Source organism: Dromiciops gliroides, chromosome 3 (genome assembly GCF_019393635.1).
Source record: "Dromiciops gliroides isolate mDroGli1 chromosome 3, mDroGli1.pri, whole genome shotgun sequence".
Classification (NCBI taxonomy): Eukaryota; Metazoa; Chordata; class Mammalia; order Microbiotheria; family Microbiotheriidae; genus Dromiciops; species Dromiciops gliroides.
In genome coordinates, this window is record NC_057863.1 from 261,706,099 (window position 1) to 261,720,218 (window position 14,120).

Genomic DNA, 14,120 nt, shown 5'->3' on the forward strand with positions numbered 1-14,120 from the left:
AATTCCAGATCCAAGCAGCCCAAGGTGACTATCAGAATGTGGATTGTCCTATCACTTGTCTAGTGGTCTTCCACCACCATCTCAAAATCTACTTTGAAGTGTTGGAGCAAAGCACAACTGAGTGGCACACCACAAAGACTACCCAGGAGAGTCATATGCCAACCTTGAAGGTTGTCATGGAACCAGGTCATGTTGGTGGTGCTCATCTCCTCCACCAGAACTGGTCCAGTTCACAACATTGCCAAACTGCTAAGACCCTCCCATTTACAAGGGAAGTGGACTCATTCTTTTTCATTTTTCAATTTTCAGATATTTTATTTTTTCCAATTACATGTAAAAAGAATTTTAACATTTTTGTTCATTTTGACTTCAGATTTTTGCCTTTCCTCTCCTCCTGCCTTCCAGAGAAGACAAACAATTTGATAGGTGTTATAAAGGTGCAATCATGGAATATTGTATGTCCATAGTCATCATATGTTGAAATAAAACACACTCACATATACAAAACAAGAAAAATAAAGTTTAAAAGGGTCATTTTTTTCAGCATTCTTTATCCTTCTGTTCATTCTCTTGAGTAGCATTTTCAACATTATAGGTTCTTCAGAACTGTCTCCATTCATTGTATTGCTGAGAATAGCTAAGTCATTTATAATGGATCATCATGCAATATTGCTGTTACTGGGTACAATGTTCTGAAGGTTCTGCTCATTTCATTTTGCATCAATTCATTTAAGTCTTCCTGGGTATTTCTGAAAGCATCATGCTCATTTTTTCTTAAAGCACCATAGGATTCCAATACAATCATATACCATGACATCTGAAGCCATTCTTCAATTGATGGTCATCCCATCAATTTCCAATTTTTGAAGTGAACTCATTCTTAAATGAATGTCTTTCAGACCACTATAGCACTATATGATCAACTCAAACACCCTGGGTAACAGAGCATCTGTTATTATGCTCCAAATCCTGGCTTACGACCTTTAGCCCTAAAAGTCATGTTCCTGGGGGGTGGCTAGGTGGCACAGTGGATAAAGCACCGGCCCTGGATTCAGGAGTACCTGAGTTCAAATCCAGCCTCAGACACTTGACACTTATTAGCTATGTGATCCTGGGCAAGTCACTTAACCCCCATTGCCCCGCGCAAAAAAAAAAAAAAAAAAGTCATGTTCCTCAGTTGGGCCCTTAGCAAGAAAATCAGAGATTGGTACCCTACAATGCATATAGTAGTCACCTCATAAATGTTTATTTTTTTGACCTAGGATTTCAAGCAGTGGAAGAAAAGATAGAAAAGATAAAATTGTCATCACTAATGAATCTTATCCCTTCAGAAGTTGCTTTTCTTAAAATGGATTTCAAATACTACATATCACTCCTAAGATTTATTCTCCAATCACAAAATAATAGGTGTCTTTCTTTGAATCCACTTGCTTTTCAATGAAAAAGCACTCAGAAGTCCTCCATTCAATTCTTCCCAAAATATAGGTTGGGTCAAAAGTCTTGAGGAGATCTGAGGCTGTAAGAACTTTTTAAAAATAACATTTCCTAGGGGCAGCTAGGTGGCACAGTGGATAAAGCACTGGCCCTGGATTCAGGAGTACCTGAGTTCAAATCCGACCTCAGACACTTAACACTTACTAGCTCTGTGACCCCGGGCAAGTCACTTAACCCCCATTGCCCCACAAACAAAAACAAAACTAAAGCCTACAAGCAAGAGTTTTTACTATGAAGGGGGAAAAGGGGCTATCAGGGTGGGCAATACTTCAATCTCACTCTCATCAAAATTGGTTCAAAATGGGAAGAATATACATGTGTATATACCCAAATTCACATGTTAATATATAAACACACATGTGTGTATATATGTGTAAAGAGATTAATATTTTTACATACAAGTGTGTTTCATTCAGTTCTTTATGGAAATCCATCTTACCCAACAGAGAAATAACAGAATAAAAGAATAAGAGAAAGGGATGCAGGGGAAGGGAAATAAAACATAGAGCTTATCAAGGCAGGCAGTGGTCAGAATCAAAACAGAATTTTGGGGAAAGAGAGGGGAAAAAGAAAAAGAAAAAGAGAATTAAGAATGGAAGGAATACACAGTAATTGTTACTCTCAAGTTGAACATGGTAAATTGAATCATACAGTGGAACCACATAGCAGAACAGATTAGAAACCAGAATATAACAATATGTTCTTAGGAGAGAAGTGCTTGAAAGGAAAGATACATACAATGAGATAAAATGAGGGACCTGAGAAGAATTTATTACACTAACACTCAAGCCAAAAGGCAAGGGTAGAAATCATGACTTCATACAACCAGAAGCAAAAATAGACCTAATTAAAAGACACAAAATAGGGAAAAAATAATGTGTGTGTGTGTGTGTAGATATTTGTGGGGCATTGAGGGTGTAGTGACTTGCCAAAGGTCAAACAGCTAGTAACTGTCAAGTGTCTGAGGTTGGATTTGAACTCGGGTCATCCTGAATCCAGGGCCAGTGCTTTATCCACTGCACCACCTAGATGGCCCCAGAAACTATATTTTGTAAAGAGAATTCTGGCCAAATGAGTTATAGCAAAAAATCTTACAGAAAAATGTTTCAAATTAAATTTTATTTCACAAAGAGGGAGGGAACTAAACGTATGAAAATTAGAAGACATTCCTAGTGGATAAATGTTCAGAGGATATTAACAGGAATTGTCCAGAAGCAGGCAACAAAGTTAATTTTAATTATATGGAGGGAAAAAACTGAAAAACTGACATTTTTGAACATGCAAAAATGATTGAATAATAATAGTTTTATTTAGGGAGAGATGGGCAAGTGCATTGATTCCACAAACTCCCTCAAGCATCTGAAGGCCAGAGTGGCAAGCAGAATGGATGGAGGACAATGTCACCCAGGAGATGGTTGCCATGAAGGTTGGATGGGGCACCAGTCATATCAACTATAGATGCTTTAACAACACTATCATCATTTAGCATTAAATGAACAAGATCAAGGCAGAACCATCTCAGAGACACAGTAAATATAGAAGACACAAACACCCTTAATGAGCTCAAGGAACAAAAAATGAAAAGAATGTGTTTGGGGCAAGTTCATTAATGGAAATTGTGCATTTCTCAAATGTACCTGTCCTGCCTCTTCCTGCTGGACATGTATAAAAGTCCCTGTGCAGATGGTGCCATCCATACTCACACACAACACCTATCCCTGACATCCACCCAAATCCTTGAACCCTGACACAATGTGCTCCTGTGGCAGCTACTATGGAGGTCTGGGCTATGGCTATGGCTCTGGGTATGGCTGTGGATGTGGACGCTTCTATGGCCTAGGCTATGGCTGTGGGGGCTGTGGCTATGGCTATGGAGGCCTGGGCTATGGTGGCTATGGCTATGGTGGCTATGGCTATGGCTGCTGCCGCCCATCTTGCTATGGAAGATATTATTCCTGTGGCTTCTACTGAAAAAAGGCTTGCTCCTCGGCTCTCATGAAATCATCGTTCCCCATCCATTGCTTTGGACTAATCCCACACCACTGTAAAAACATCAAAGTCCATCAGCCTCTATGTCTGGGTGGCATGGGAGAGCTGCCCCAAGAAAGTCTGGGAATCCATAAATGCCTTGAATGGCAGTGAAGGGGCAGGAAGTGAGAAGCAGCAGGGCCCAGTCTTCTGGGAGATGATACAGAATCTCACTTTCATGATGGAGGTTTCCCCAACAATACCTCATTTCCAGAAAGTGGGATCAATTCCTATACATCGTGGTTGAAGTGTTTCATAAGATATTCTAATAAACTTATTTCACTGGCATAGCAAAACTGTTTTCATGTCTCCTAATTTAAGTCCCTTTACTTGGGTTTCAGCCTCAAGTCATGAACAGATCCTTCAATCTGCACTTTTGCTTCTGTTTCACTGCAGAAGACTTACCCTCCAACCCATCTTTTTGTGATGAAGTGATACTTCTTGTGATAAAAGGTGTTTTTTTTTAATTCCATCTTAAATATCTTTCTCAGTTTTCACTTCAGCAATACTTAAATTTGAATGCTAATATACAAATTCCACTTTTCTGAAAGCTAGACATTTGTCTCAAAAAACTGTGGCCCTGGGGCAGCTAGGTGGTGCAGTGGATAAAGCACCAGCCCTGGATTGAGGAGGACATCTGTACAAATATGGCCTCAGATACTTGAGACTTACTAGCTATGTGACCTGGGGCAAGTCACTTAACCCTCATTGACCTGCAAAAAAAAAGCTGTGGCCCTTCTCCCCCATTCTGTGAATATGTGGGATAGATTTTTATGGCCAAAGGTTCTCAAAGATTTAGATGTTCATGACCTCCTGCTCATAAGACATCAATTCTAGATCCAAGGAGCCCCTGATGACTATCAGAATGTGGATGAGCACATTACTTGTCTAGTGGTCTTCCACCACTTTCTCAAAATCCACTTTGAAATTTTGGAGCAAAGCACAATGGAGAGGCACACCACAAAGACTAAAAGGGAGATTCCTATGCCAACCTTGAAGGTTGTCATGGAACCAGGTCATGTTGGTGGTGCCCATGTCCTCTCGCATACCTGGTCCAGTTCACAACATTTCCCTCCAGCAGTGACCCTCCCATTTACAGGGGAATTGGACTCATTCTTTTTCATTTTTCAATTTTCAGATATTTTATTTTTTCCAATTAAATGTAAAAAAAATTTTAACATTTTTGTTCATTTTGACTTCCAAATTTTCCCTTTTCTCTCCTCCTGCCTTCCAGAGAAGACAAATAATTTGATGGGGGTTACACAGGTGCAATCATGGAATATGTATGTCCATATTCATCATATGTTGAAAGAAAACACACACGTATGGAAAACAAGAAAAATAAAATTTAAAGAGCGCATTTTTCAGCATTCTTTATCCTTCTGTTCATTCCTTGAGTAGCATTTTCAACATTATAGGTCCTTCAGAATTGTGTCCAATCACAATACTTTTGAGAAGAGCTAAGTCAATCACAGTGAATCATAATGTAATTTTGCTGTTAATGGGTACAACGTTCTAAATGTTCTGCTCATTTCATTTTGCATCAATTCATTGAAGCCTTTCCAGTTTTTTCTGAAAGCACCATACTTACCTTTCCTACAGCACCATAGGATTCCAACACAATCATATACCATGACATCTGAAGCCATTCTTCAGTTAATGGTCATCCCAACAATTTCCAACTTTTGAAGGGAACTCATTCTTAAAATATTGTCCCTCAGACCACTGTAGCACCATCTAATGAACCCAAAAACCCTGGGTAACAGAGCATCTACTCTTCTGCTCCAAAGCCTGGCTTAGGACCTTTAGCCCTAAAAGTCACGTCCCTCAGATGGGCCCTTAGCAAGAAAGCCACAGCTTGGTACCCTACAATGCATATAGTATGCACTTGATAAATGTTTATTATCACAAATGAATCTTATCCCTTCTGCAGTTGCTTTTCTTGAAATGAATTTTAATTACTATATATGACTCCTAAGATTTATTCTCCATTCACAAAATACAAGTCTGATTTTTAGTTCCACTTGCTTTTCAATGAAAAAGCACTCAGTAGGGGCAGCTAGGTAGCACAGTGGATAGAGCACCAGCCCTGGATTCAGGAGGACCTGAGTTCAAATCCGGCCTCAGACACTTAACAATTACTAGCTGTGTGACCCTGGGCAAGTCATTTAACCCCAATTGCCTCACAAAAAAAAGAAAAAAAAAGAGTATTCAGTAGTCCTCTATTCAATTCTTCCAAAAATATAGGTGGGGTCAAAAGTCATGAAGGGGTCTGATGCTTTAAGAATGTTTTGAAAATTATTTTTTCTTCATTTTCTGCCATTTATAAGATTTGACTCAAAAGAAGCATAAAAATATAAACGGGAAAGAGAAAGCACGAGTAACTCAATAAGGTTAATTCCTTACATTCCTATAGGGGAACAAGATACTTGTAAATTCTTATACTTATTAGGGCCCTTAGAAGGAGTCGACATAGACAGAGGGCAGGGGTATTATATGATTATGTTGGGATAATCTAAAGAAAATGTAGGGGAAATAACAGGGATGCACTGGAAAGTGGAAAAGGGTAAGGAAGAATTGGGACATTTTTCCAACTAAAAGAGACATACACGGAAGAGCCTTTATTATGAAGGGGGAAATGGAGGTATCAAGGTGGACAATACTTCAACCTCACTCTAATAAAAATTGGTTCAAAGTCAGAAGAATATATATGTGTATATATCCATATTCACACATGTTAATACATTAATACACATACATATACGTGTATGTCTGTATGTACATACATATATAGAGATATGTATTTTTTTATATATACACTTGTGTGTATCACTCAGTTTGGTCAAGAAATACATCTTACCCAGCAGGGAAATAAAAGGATAAAAGGATAAGACAAAATGACACAGGGGAAGGTAAATAAGAAAACATAGAGCAGATCAAGGCAGGCAGTAGTCAGAATCAAAACGGGATTTTGGGGAAGGACAGGGAAAAAAGAAAAAGAATTAAGAATGAACTGAAATACACCATAACTGTTGCATGCAAGGTGAATATGGAAAACTCAGTGGTAAAGTGGAACCACATAGAAGAATAGATTAGAATCCAGAACACTACATTATGTTTTTAGGAGAAATGAGCATAAAACAGAAAGAGACACACAATGAAATAAAATTAGGAACTTCAGAAGAATCTATCATGTGAATGCTTAAGCAGAAAGGCAAGGGAGAAATCATGACTTGAGATAATCAAAAGCAAAAATAAAATTAATTTTAAATTAATTAAAATTAATTTTAAAAAATAACCTGAAAAAACTATATTTTGTAAGGAGTATTCTGGACAATGAATTGGTAACAAAAAAATTTTACAGAAGTCCTTTCAAATAAAGTTTTTATTTCACAAAGAGAGAGGGAACTAAGTCAAATTTAAGAAAATTAGAGGCAGTTCCCACTTGATATATGCGCAGAGGATAAAGAACAGGAAATTTCCAGAAGAAGGCATCAAAGTTAATTGTAATCATATGGGGGTGGGGGGGACCACTGAAAAACTGACTTTTTTAAAAAAATGCAAAAGTGACTGAATAATAATAGTTTTAAATAGGGAGAGGTGGGCATTTATTCCACAACCTGCCTAAATAATCTGAGGGTCACAGTGGCGAACATAATGGAAGGAAAAGAATGTCACCCAGGAGATGATTGCCATGAATGGATGGGGCACCAGCCACATTAACTGTAGAAGCTTTAACAACACTATCATCATTCAGCATTAAGTGAACAAGATCAGGGCAGAACCATCTCAGAGACACAGTAAATGTAGAAAACATAAACACCCTTAATGAGCTCAAGGTATTGTTCCCAAGGAACAAAAAATGAAAAGAATGTGTTTGGGGCAAGTTCATTAAAGGAAATTATGCATTTCTCAAATGTATCTGTCCTGCCTCTTCCTGCTGGACATGTATAAAAGTCCCTGTGCAGATGGTGCCATCCATACTCACACACATCCTTCCCTTGACATCCACCCAAATCCTTGAACCCTGACACAATGTGCTCCTGTGGCAGCTACTATGGAGGTCTGGGCTATGGCTATGGCTCTGGGTATGGCTGTGGATGTGGACGCTTCTATGGCCTAGGCTATGGCTGTGGGGGCTGTGGCTATGGCTATGGAGGCCTGGGCTATGGTGGCTATGGCTATGGTGGCTATGGCTATGGCTGCTGCCGCCCATCTTGCTATGGAAGATATTATTCCTGTGGCTTCTATTGAAAAAAGGCTTGCTCCTGGGCTCTCATGAAATCCTTGTCCCCCATCCCTTGCTTTGGGCTACTCCCACGCCATTGTAAAAACATCAAAGTCCATCAGCCTCTATGTCTGAGTGGCATGGGAGAGCTGTCCCAAGAAGGTCTTGGAATCCATACATACCCTTCATGGCAGTGAAGTGGCAGGAACTGAGAACAGCAGAACCCAGCCTTCTGGGAGATGATACAGAATCTCACTTTCATGATGGAGATTTCCCCAACAAAAGCTGAATTTCAGCAAGAGGGCTCAATTACTATACATCGTGATTGAAGTGTCCCATAAGACATTCTAATAAACTTATTTCACTGGCATAGCAAAACTGTTTTCATGTCTCCTCCTTTAAGTCCCTTTACTTGAGATTCAGCCTCAAATCATGAACAGATTCTTCAATCTTGACTTCTGTTTCCGTATCACCGCAGAAGACACATTCTCCAATCCATCTATTTGATGAAGTGATACCTCTTATGATTTCAGTTTTTAAATATATATATAATTCTATCTTAAATGTCTTTCTAAGTTTTTACTTCAGCAATAGTTGAATTTGAATACTAATATCCAAGCCCCACTTTCCTGAAGCCAGTGCATTTGTCCCAATAAGTTGTGGCCCTTCTCCTGAATTCTGTGAATATGTGGACAGATTTTTATAGCCAAAGGTTCTCAAAGATTCAGATGTTTATCACCTCCTGCTAATGGGTCATCATTTTTAGATCCAAGGGGCCCCTTGTGACTATAAAAATGTTGACTGGCCCATCATTTCTCTAGCTGTCTTCTCGCAACTTCTTATCAAAATTCAGCTTAAAGTGTTGGAGAAAAGCACGATTGAGTGGCACACCACAAACACTAAACAGGAGGGTCATATGCCAACCTTGAAAGTTGTCATGGAACCATATCATGCTGGTAGTGCCCATTGTCTCCAGCATACCAGATCCAGTTTACATTTCCTTCCAACTGAGACTGTCCCATCTAAAGGGGAAGTGCATTCATTCTTTTTCATTACTTAATTTTCAGATTTTTTTCAAATATATATAAAAACAATTTTAACATTTTTGTTCATTTTTGACTTCCAAATTTTCTCTTTCCCGTACTCCTGCATTCCTGAGAAGAAATACAATTTGATAAGGGTTAGACAGGTGCAATCATGCAATAGGTTTATCCATATTCATCATATGTTGAAAGAAAACACACACACAGGCAAACCAAGAAAAATGAAGTTTAAAAAGTGCACTGTGATCAGCATTATGTCTCCATCAGTTCATTCTCTGGAGTAGCATTTTCAACATTATAGGTACTTCAGAATTGTCTCAATTCATTGTATTGCTGAGAATAGCTAAGTCGTTCATAGTGGATCATCATGCAATATTGTTGTTACTATGTACAATGTTCTAAAGGGTCTGCTCATTTCATTTTTTTAATGTATTTATTTTTTATTTTTTGCACAGGGCAATGAAGGTTAAGTGACTTGCCCAAGGTCACACAGCTGGTAAGTGTCAAGTGTCTGAGACTGGATTTGAACTCAGGTCCTCCTGAATCCAGGGCTGGTGCTTTATCCACTGTACCACCTCGCTGCCCCCTCATTTCATTTTGCATCAATTAATTGAAGTCTTTCCAGATGTTTCTGAAATCATCATGCTCATCTTTTCCTACAGCACCATAGGATTCCAACACAATCATAAACAATGACATCTTAAGCCATTCTTCAATTGATGGTCATCCCATCAATTTCCAATTCTTTGAAGTGAACTCATTCTTTTTTTAATAGAATTTTATTTTCCAAAATATATGTAAAAACAAAATTTTAACATCAGTTTTTTTTTAACTTTGTGTTCCAATTTCTCTTTCCCCCCTCCATTCTCACCCCCCACCCACAAGAACTCAAGCAATTCAAAATAAGTTATACATGAGTAGTCATGGAAAAATTCCTATATTAGCTAGTTGTGAGAGAAAACAGTCAAAAACCCCAAAACTTCAGATTAAGGAATTGTCAAAGAGGAAAAGAAAAAAAAATTTTAATGTGTTTCCATTTGTTTTCAGATACTATCAGTTCTTTCTCTGCAGATGGGCAGCAATTTTCATAAGTCCTTCAGGGTTATATTGGATCATTGCCTTGCTGAAAATAACCACATACTTCCCAGAAGATCATCCCCCACTATTGCTGTTATTTTGTATACAGCACATTTCACTCTGCTTCAGTTCATGTAGGTCTTTCCAGGTTGTTGTTTTTTTATAGTATCCTGTTCATTATAACCTGTATATAGTACCTTAAGCTTGACAGAGAATTTTCTTCATAAAAGCCCAGCAAAGTAGGTACCATACATTTTGCCATTATAATCAATCATCATAACTATTTCCCTCCATCCCACTCCCTTCCCATGACATTTACTCTATCTTCTTTTTACCTATTCCTCCTCAAAAGTGTTTTACTTCTGACTATCCTCTCCCTCACTCTGCACTCCCTTTTTTCACCCTTCCTTCCTTATCCTCTTCCCCTCCTACTTTCTTGCAGGGTTAAATAGATTACTCCTCCCAATTGGGTATGAAATCTATTCCCTCCATGAGCCCACTCCAATGAGATCAAGGCCCCTGAGCTAATTCTGTGTTCTAAATTTTTCTTCCTCCCTCCTCCTCACCCCTCCCTATGAGATCAAGCAAATCAATGTCATACTGGTGAAATAATGCAGAACATCTTCATCTTCCTTGAAAGTGTTTTGCTTTTTATTGCTCTCTCCCCCAATATGCCCTTTCCTCCTTCCCTTCTTCCCTCGCCCCACCTTTTTTCCCTCAGGGCAAAAATATATTACTATACATACTTGAGTATGTATGTTAGTCCTTCTTTGAGCCAATTCTGATGATATTAAGGTTCACTCACTCCCCAACTCCTTCCTCCTCTTCTACTCTCCTCCATAAGCTTTTTTCTTGTTTCCTTCATGTTAACTTAACTACCTCTCCCCAGACCATCTCTCCCCTTCTCCCTCCCCCAGCTTATTCCTCCTACACCTCAACCCTATTTTAATGATGTCATCATGGATTAGTTAGGTGGCACAGTGGACAAAGCACGAGCCCTGGACCTAGGAGGTCCTAAGGCCAAATCCAGCCTCAGACATAAGACACCCCACCCTGTCTGCCCCACAAAGAACAAAACATAAATGCTTTACAGATAGCATCCCTTCATATTCAGTTCAGACCAGTGTCTTCTGGGAGTTTCTTACTGAGATAGTTCTTATGATTTCAAAGTATTATCTTCCCATGTAGGAATGTAAATGGTTTGATCTTTTAATATCCCTCATGAAGTCTTTTTCCTGTTTATCTTTTTCTACTTCTCCAGGGTCTTGTATTTGAAAGTCAAATTTTCTATTCAGTTCAGGTGTTTTCATCACAAATGCTTGATAGACCTCTTTCTCGTTGAAATCCCATTCTTGCCTTTGAAAGATTATACTCAGTTTTGCTAGGTACTTGATTTTTGGCTGTAGTCCCAGTTCCTTTGCACTCTGGAATATCATATTCCATGCCCTTCGGTCCTTTAATGTAGAAGCTGCTAGATCCTGCTTTATCCTTATTGGAGCTCCACAGTATTTGAATTCCTTTTTTCTAGCTGCTTGCAGTATTTTCTCCTTCACCTGGGAGTTCTGGAATTTGGCTATAATATTCCTGGAGGTTTTCCTTTTGGGATCTCTTTCAGGAGGTGATCGGTGGATTCTTTCAATTTCTATTTTAGCTTCTGCTTCTAGAATATCAGGGCAATTTTCCCTCACAATCTCTTGGAGGATGGTGTCTAGGCTTTTGTTTTGGTCATGGTTTTCAGGTAGTCCAATGATTTTCAAATTATCTCTCCTAGATTTATTTTCTAGGTCAGCTGTTTTTCCAAGGAGATATTTCATATTGCCCTCTATTTTTTCATTCAATTGGATTTGCTTTACTGTGTCTTGGTTTCTCATAAAGTCACTAGCTTCCATTTGTTCAATCCTAATTCTTAGGCAGTTATTTTCATCAGACAGTTTTTTAATCTCCTTTTCCATTTGGCTTTTCAAACTATTGACTTTTTTCTCATGATTCTCCTGCATCGCTCTCATTTCCCTTTCCATTCTTTCCTCCTTTTCTCTACATCTTCTATTTCTCCTACTTTCTCTTCAAAGTCCCTTTTGAGAGCTTCCATGGCCTGAGACCAGTTCATATTTTTCTTGGAAGCTTTGGATGTTGGAGCTTTGACCCTGTTATTATCTTCTTCTTCTGAGGTTGTATTGTGGTCTACCTTACCCCCAAAGAAGTTTTCGATGGTCTTCTGCTTTCTCTGCCTGCTCATCCTGGCTTACTATTTCTTGGCTTTAACTCCTTCTTTAAGTGTGGTGCTGCTTCCAGGACACACTCTTCAAGCTACAGTGTGGCCTGGAGGATGATTGAGCTTCTTCTCAGCCTGCCTGGCCTCGAATTCATTTGATTTTAAAGTCTCCACTGGGTGGTGGGGGCGGGGCTGCTTCTCGGCTCCACTCCTATTCTCAGCTTCAGAGGGTCCCAGGTGTTCTGGTTTGAGGTAGGGCAGGCTTTAATCTCACCTGGCCTGTTCTCAGTTCTGGAAATAACCTCAGGTCTATTTACTAAGAAACCAACCAGCAAAGCTTTCTGTGGTGTGGTTCTCAGCTTCCAATGAGACTGCTCCCCTGCTCCCCTCCCCCATCTGGGTCTCCCATCTCTCAGGATTTCTTCCTGGTTGCCTGCTGGGGTGGGACAGTTGAATCCTTTCCCCCAATCCACTGGTACCCCTGCACTTACCGCCCCCCCCCTCCCCAGGCCAGCCATTCAGTTTGACCAGGCACTCAGTTCCAGAAGACACTGGTGCTGCAGCTGATTCAGAGGCACTGGGGCAAATTCCTCTGGCGGGTGTCTTGTGTGTCAGCCCGATTGTGGGGTTAGGCTTTATTCATGGCCCAGCACGGCCCCCTGAAATCTATCTATAGCTGGAGAAAACTCTCAGCCCAAATTTTGTGTGTTTTCTGCCCCAAGGGTTCTTTTATTGCTATTTTCGGGGTTATTGTATCAGGAGACCTCTGTTTAATGTCTTTCCTCCACTATCTTGAAAGTGAACTCATTCTTAAAAGAATATCCTTCAGACTACTACATAACTATCTGATCAATTCAAACACCCTGGGTAACAGAGCATCCGCTATTATGTTCCAAATCCTGGCTTAGGACCTTTAGCCCTAAAATTTATGTTCCTCAGTTGGGCCCTTAGCAAGAAAACCAGAGCTTGGCACCCTACAATGCATATAGTAGTAACCTGATAAATGATTATTTTTTTGACCTAGTATTTCAAGCAGTGGAAGAAAAGACAGAATTGTCATCACCAATGAATCTTATCCCTCCTGCAGTTGCTTTTCTTAAAATGAATTTCAATTACTACATATCACTCCTAAGATTTATTCTCCATTCACAAAGTAACAGGTCTGTTTCTTTGAATCCACTTGTTTTCCAACGAAAAAGCAGTCAGTAGTCCTCTTTTCAATTCTTCTCAAAATATAGGTTGGGTCAAAAGTCATGAAGGGGTCTGATGCTTTAAGAATGTTTAAAAATTATTTTTAATTCATTTTTTTGCCATTTACAAGATTTGACTCAAGAGAAGCATAAAAAGATAAATGGGGAAGAGAAATTACAAGTGACTCAATAAGGTTAAACTGGTTACATTCCTATATGGGAACATGATACTTGTAACTTCTTATACTTATTAAGGCCCTTAGAGGGAGTCCACATAGAGGCCTTTAGAAGGAGTTGACATAGACAGGGGGCATGGGCATGACTTGATTATATTTGGATGATATAAAGAAAATGGAGGGTAAAAAACAGGGATGCACTGGGAAAGGAAAAAGGGAAAGGAAGAATGGGGAAATTTTTCCAAATAAAAGAGGCCTACGAAGAAGGGCTTTTACTATGAAGAGGAAAAAGGGGCTATCAAGGTGGTGTTAAGGCTAAAATTCTAGCTAGTCTGTCTAAAATATCTAATGAGTGGTCGCCAATAAATTATAAGCTTTAGCAAGAGTTAGGCTTTTAAGTATTTATTAAGGAGAATAAGAATTTGGTAAAGAGAGAGAAAAAGGCCTACATTCACCTATCTATTAAAGGGAGAGCGCATTTCTAGCTCCGCTTTCCACCAGAGTCCACAGAATAGATGCCGAGTCAGAGCACCAGGCTCCCCCTTCTTCTTCCCACCAGCAAACGTCACTTCCTGACGCCAAAGAAAAGACACGTGATTTGCCCTCAAAGACCTTCACCTCATGGGCGGAGCTCTTCTACAGTAAGTCTCCAGCAGGTGGCATCATTCTGAT